The 6,740-nt window shown below is 44.3% G+C and overlaps 1 long non-coding RNA gene across 1 annotated transcript; it reads left to right on the forward strand.

Moving 5' to 3' along the window:
* The first annotated feature begins 5 nt into the window (after positions 1–5).
* LOC141580073 (uncharacterized) lies at positions 6–5,985 on the forward strand. The gene is made up of 2 exons (XR_012512071.1): positions 6–226; positions 380–5,985. It is a non-coding gene; the product is annotated as an uncharacterized LOC141580073 (long non-coding RNA).
* The last annotated feature ends 755 nt before the right edge of the window (positions 5,986–6,740 follow it).

The following is a 6,740-nucleotide window of genomic DNA, read 5'->3' on the forward strand; positions in this document are numbered from 1 at the left end:
GGGGATGAAGCTGCCCGGCGCCATTTTGCTTGTGGGCTGCCGCCCGCCGTTGCCTCTCCGCGGAGGCTCGAAGATAGCAAACTGGAGGCGGTGAGGGGGACGGAATCTCTTGTCTTTCTGCAACAGATGCAACTCAACAATCCACGGAAGGTTTGAGAAAGTGTCGGTGTTCGGTGGGATTGGTTCTTTCCCCCTTCCCCCCAATGGCCCTCAAGTCTGGATATAGGTGAGCTTGGGCATGCCTCTATTGGGTGCACGGACAAGGACACAGGGCCTGGGAACGACCTCCCTCCCGTCACCCTCCGAAAGTGATACACTTTCTCCCCCTCCCAAACAACCCCAGCCCCGGCTCCGCGTCTCTCTCCCTCTCCTCCCCCAGCCCAGTCTGGCCTCAGCGCTAGGTGAACCCGGTTGGGGTGTCACTCGACGCCCACTAGGGGCCGAGGAGGCTCCAGTGCGCAGGCTCCGGGCACCGGATAAAAGCGGAGCTGGCGACTCCAGCGCTGTCTCTATGGAGGAGCGAGAAACGGAAGAGGTCGGGGGGACAAGCAGCAGGAAAAATGCAGCCACCGTCAGCGCCGCCTCCTTGCCACCGTATTTCGGGGTAAAAAGCTGCCGTTGCCGTCGGTGCAGTTGCCGTCGCTGCCTCCTATACTTCTCTTGGTCTCGGGGAAGGATTTCCCCACCGGTGGGACATTGTGCGGGGAGGGGAGTGGGAATTACTGTACGTGGCGGTGATTAAACGAGGGAGGGACAGAGACAGTGATCTCGAAGAAAAAAGGGGGAAACCAAAAAATAAAGGGTTTCCCCACTAAAGTGACACGGCTATTACGGCTCTTGTTTTCGGGGTCTTTCCCCGAAATGGTTTCCGTCTTCCCCTTGCCCCGCAGCGACCCGGAGCGCGGGGGGAGCGGAGTGGGGAGAGGCAGAGGCGATCTTGGCAGCCAATCGGCGCCTGATGTGTCCTGTCGGGCGCGCAGTGGTTGGCTGGCGATGACCTCATCCTGCAGCAGCGGGTGGGGCCAAAGCCGTAGGGGGAGGCTGTTGCAAAGGTAGAGAGGGAGAAGTGACGATGGTGATCGTTGCTGCCGCGGCCGATTTGGAACCCAAGCAGTGGCGAAGCGAATCGCAAGACTCTTCCCTGACTATTTTCTCCTGTCCCTGCGCGAGGTGAGGGCCCCGGCTCGGCCTCTGCGAAACTTTGGGGCGCTGGCGCGGAGGAGGAGACAGGATTTCTCCTATGACTTTTGTAACTGCGTCAGGGCAAGATGGCGCTGGGTCTCCTTGGGGCGCGGGGGGAGAGGCACGTCCACCGCCGCCGCAGCGCATGTGACCGGGCTGCATTCCTGTGGGGTTTGGCTCCGACCCAGGCCGGGGCGGGGGAGGGGACACGGCTTGGGCGGAGGAGACTGTGGTGCGGTCTGCGTTGGCGGCCCGAAGAGGAAGAGATGACTGTTCGAAAGCGTTCCCGTCCCCCTCCCCCATACGGCAGAACAGCTGTGGCTCCCCGGGGAAAGCCCCCGCAGGACACTCCTCGTGGGGTGTGACGGCTGTTGGAGGAGGTCTGGCGCCCTATTTTCTTATCTGCCTTTCTCCCCGCAGAGTGTTACTTACGTAAGGTGGTAGGTCCCTGACCTGGGATTCGGAATCAGCTAGGAGTCTTCCAGGGCCGCTGCGAAGCGTAGAGACTAGCTCCTGGGCGCACAACGTCGAGGAGGATCGATTCCTTTCTGAGGAAACAGTTTCTCAGATTGAAATAGAAAAGTATTTCCAAAGTTTGGAAACAAATGCAAAGGTGTAAATAACACCCAGGAACACTTTAATTGCTTTTAAAAGGTACAAACAGCCATCTGAATTTAAGGGCCCTTTTCAGACTTTATGTTCCTTCTGTATTTCTTGTTCCTTATTCCACTTTCCTATCTGTACATCCTTTAAGAATAGTTTTGTCGCTGAGATTTTTTTTTTTTTTTTTTTTTTTTAAAACATTCTCGCTCTGTCGCCTCGGCTGGAGTGCAGTGGTGCAATACCGGCTCACTGCAACCTCCGCCTCGCAGGTTAAAGCGATTCTCCTGCTTCATTCAGCCTCCCAAGTAGCTGGGATTACAGGCGCCCGCCACCACGCTTGGCTAATTTTTTGAATTTTTAGTAGGGGGGGGGGGTTCACTGTATTGGCCGAACTCTCGACCTCAGGTGATCCTTCCGCCGCCTCTGCCTCTCCAAATGCTGAGATTACCGGGCGTGAGCTACCGGGCCCGGCTTGTCTTTTTTTGTTTTGGCGCTAGGCATTGTTAGTAATACGGAATAAAAGCCACGTTTTAAACTGTATGAAGTTGTAGGGCTGTTTTCAGTACTTTCAGTCTGTTTTCTTTCTGTTGCCGTTTTGTGGTTTTTAAAAATAAAAGATGCAATTGTAAGCATCTCTGGTAAATAATCCTTAAGGTTCCTGTATAATTATCAAATATTTAAGCTTACTTTGAAGCACTTTTGTAGTAGTACAGACTATACTTTTAGCTTTTGAAACCTCAATAGGATAAAATAACCAGCAGTTTTTAAGGGCTATTTTAGTATATCCAGTACGGTGAGCTGTAAGTTTGTTTTTCGTTTTTCTCACTTGGGCAAACTAGCTATAGTAGTCAAAAACAAAAGTAGCAAAAATTTTTAAAGGGCTTCTCCTTTTGGGTGGTGTACAGGGTGGGGAGTTATTCAACAAACACATTTGCGGCTAAAATCCTGCCTACCTCTAGAACATATACTGGGTGCTAGGAGGAAATGATTGCTGGACCGGAAAACAACCTGAGGTCAAGGTTGTGCTATTTCCTGAAGTGTTAGTTGTAGGCGAAAACAAGATTGGGTTTTTAATTCTTTTGTGTACCTTAAGTCCTCACTAGTTTTTGTGGATTTCTTTTTTCAGTTGTTAAGCTACTGAATGTGGATGAACTATAAATATTTAGTACAAAGAATGTAATAGGGCCACTCTGAATACAAAGCAAGCGTTAGAACCCTTGAATGTCTTCAAGGGTTACTTTGTTAGGTGTAAGATTCCCTCCTCCAGTTTTTATTCCTGCTTACGAAAGGAACTAAATATGAAGTCAGATTTTAAGGTAATTTTCAGAATGTTCCTCCCTTCCCGTGCCTTAATAAGAAAAAGAGGCCATTTTCCAAGCGAATGAGAAGCACCCTTGTTTGGTGCGTTTAATCACCATGTGCCTTCATTGTTCCTGATTGCCAAATCCAGGAACCTTTTGAGCTCTCAATTTTTTTTTTACTGTCCTATGGCATATTAAATGCTATGAATATTTGAAATTAGTTTTTTTTGACTGCCTTCATACATGCATATGTTCTGCCTGGGCAATTTTATTTGGGCCTATTGTGTTCCAGTCCCTCTCCAATTTTCACCTCTGTCTTAGCTCTGCCAGCTTCAGAGCTACAGGTGAGCATCATTAAAGTTGACTGGGGACTACAGGCTTTCTGAGCTCAATAAAAATACTAAGCTTGTTACTTGTTGCTTAAGAATTTTCACCCATTCCCTTACAAAGATTATTTGAATAAATTACCCCAACTTTTCCTTATTTTTGTCGAAATCATTGTCTCTTCACTTTGGAACATTGCAGTTGGCAATAATCTTACTAGGTGACATAGCACATCTTCTGATACACTAAAATTAAAATGCACACCATCTCAAAAGTGCTATGCTATTTCATACCTTTGTGCTTTTGTCCTGCTACCTGGAGTGCCTTTTTCTCACTTCTGGATAAGGAAACTTGAGCCTTTCTTTGCGTGAAAACTCTAAAAAATGCCTGCTCTCAAGTAAATGTCATTCTTTACATTGATAACCCAGTCCTAGTGCTTGACACTTGATAGGCATTCAGGTGTACATGGTTTTTTAGAGATTGGTAAGATTACCTGTGCAGTCTATAAAGTGTAAATACTGGCTTTTAAACTCTTTTGAAAGAGATCTTTGATCAACAATTTGGATAAGAGATAAAAGGTTAGGGAGGCTCCAGGCAAGGCAGAAAAGTGCTGATGGCCCAGAGATAGTCTGCCCCAAAAAGGTGGGAAAAAGAAGAAGAAAAACTGGGCTGGATATTTTTAAGGAAAAATATTTTAGAGCGTTTTTCTTTAATGCCTACTTTTGCTGCAAGCACTGAAGTTTATTGTACATTTGTATTTCTTATTTGGAAAAAAAAAATGGCCTCTGAGGTTTGGTTTGTTTTTTGCTCCTTTGTAAGCAGACTGTAAAAGTGGTATTGTCAGCATTGTCTTTTGAGGTATCAAACATGCTTTCAGTCAGCAAATGTCTTTTATATAGTACCAGTCCTAATAAACTAAATTGGTTACCAACCTAATACAAGTGGTATGTCATACAACCTACTGCCTGGCTAATTTTTGCATTTGTAGTAGAGACGGTTATGCTGTGATGGCCAGGCTGTTCTTAAACTCCTTGACCTTAGGTGATTTACCCACTTTGGCCTCCCAAAGTCCTGGGATTATAGGCATGAGGCACCACGCCCAGCTGATGACTTAACTTTTGAGGTGTGGCACAGGACAGAAAGAATTACTTTAAAATATACATTTCTTCAAGCCAGGGGAAGAGACTGGCTTTTGCCCTCAATGTGGCAAGAAGAGCCTGAACCACAGTAGGAGTGATCAAGAAGGAATATAAGACATTACAGAAACATCCATACTTGTTGTCTGGGTGGGTATATAGAAGAAAAAATATTAAATTTCAAGAAAAATAATTGAGATTTCATAGTTTTCAGAGATAAAAGCCAAAGCCAGGTAGATTCAGCCTTAATAGGAGACAAATTTAGCAAGAAAGCTGAGATCTTATGTCTACGTTTTAGGCCAAGGAAAAGAAACTAACTGCATTTGTCTTTTTAAGATTATATGCTAGAACATAAACTTAACCTTTAAGTCTGGTTAGCTTTATAGTAAGAATAGTTTAAAAACTACTTTATTCATAACTATCCTAAGTAGTACTTTTTATTGCTAGATTATTCTCTAATGCACACAAATGATAGGTAGCATTTGAAAGCAATTGCTGGCTGGACATGATGGCTCATACCTATAATCCCACTGCTTTGGGACACCAAGGTTGGTGGATCACATGAGGCCAGGAGTTCAAGTCTCAAAAAAATTAAAAATAAATAAGAAAGTAATTGCAAGGCCAGGCTTGGTAGCTCATGCCTATAATCCCAGTACTTTTAGGAGACTGAGGGAGGAGGATCACTTGAGCCCAGGAATTTGAGACCAGGCTGGGCAACATGATGAAACCCCTATCTCTACAAATAATTTTTTAAAAATTAGCCAGGTGTCAGGCACACACCTGTAGTCCCAGTTACTCAGGAGGCTTAGGTGGGAGGATCGCCACTTAAGGCCAAGAGTTCAAGGCCAGCCTAAGCAATATAGCAAGACCCCCATCTATAGGAAAGTAAAACCTAAGTTTTCAGTTATTCGCCCACTTTGGGTTTCCACCTTCCTTAGAAAGTAAAGTAGTATAAATTATTTCTGAAATTTGTGAAAATGATGTACCACATAACCCTCTCAAACCAGGTTGCTTCTACTTCCAATGACTTGATTCCTAAGGGGCAAAGTCATTCCAATGATGGGTGAGCTCACGAGATGGTGTAGCTCCATATCACACTCTGGATTTGGGAAGATTGCTACTGATTTATTAAACATTTGAATTCTTATATGCTGGGTCAGAATTTAGCAACTAAACTCTCAGTAGAAATTTGTAAACCTCTTTTTTACATTGAAAAGTGAATCCAGGTCAGGCGTGGTAGTACACATCTGTCTGTAATCCCAGCTACTCAGGAGGCTGAGGCAAGAGAACTGTTCCAACCCAGGTGGTAGAGGTTGCAGTGAGCCAAGATCACACCACTGTACTCCAGCCTGGGTGACAGAGGGAGGCTCTGTCTCTCTCTCTCTCTCTCTCTCTCTCTCTCTCTCTCTCACACACACACACACACACACACAATATATCAAGTAAAGCCTATTTGCAATTCTTCATCACACATAATTACCTACACGCTATGCCCTGTTGGAATTCTGACAAGCTTTAATGTTGTTAGTTTAAGAGAGAACCTGTTGCTCAAGTTTAGTCTTACCTCTAGTATTTAAATTTTTCATTAAGGAAGGCTATGCTAAGGTGATACCTCATTCCTGAAGAAAACTTACTTGGAATAAGAAATGTTCAGTTAATTTTCCTCATTCTGTGAAAAACTTGAAAAGGCAGCAAAAATATTCACTATTCTCTGGTTCATATGATAATATTGTAGTAGTCTAGGCATCTCTTCCATGTCCTAAGCACAACTTGTCTGACCACATCTATACAATAGACATTCTGTGGCGACTCTCTTTTTTCTATTTCATGCTCCCATTTTATGGCCAGTGAAAGGCAAATGGGAATAAAAAGGATAAGGGGACAGATTAGATAGCTTTGATTGAAGCATTCTTTTAAAAAGTTAAATGACTGATGAAAGATTTTACAGATGACATCAAAAGTCAAGGGTTCATTATGCCCATTTAGTTTAAAAAAAAAAAAAAAAAAGTATCTAAAAGTTACTACTTCCCTTTCTCCACAAACTCTGCCCATATAGGTAAGTTTTACTTTTGCGGGGGATAAGAAATGTATGCAGTTATTTGCATTTATAATATTTTGTGAAAGTTCTGTATTACTATGTTCTCCAGGTGGTCTAATATAACCCATAGCATTTGATTCCTAAGAACATATCCCC

Source organism: Saimiri boliviensis, chromosome 10, assembly GCF_048565385.1.
Source record: "Saimiri boliviensis isolate mSaiBol1 chromosome 10, mSaiBol1.pri, whole genome shotgun sequence".
NCBI classification, from domain to species: domain Eukaryota; kingdom Metazoa; phylum Chordata; class Mammalia; order Primates; family Cebidae; genus Saimiri; species Saimiri boliviensis.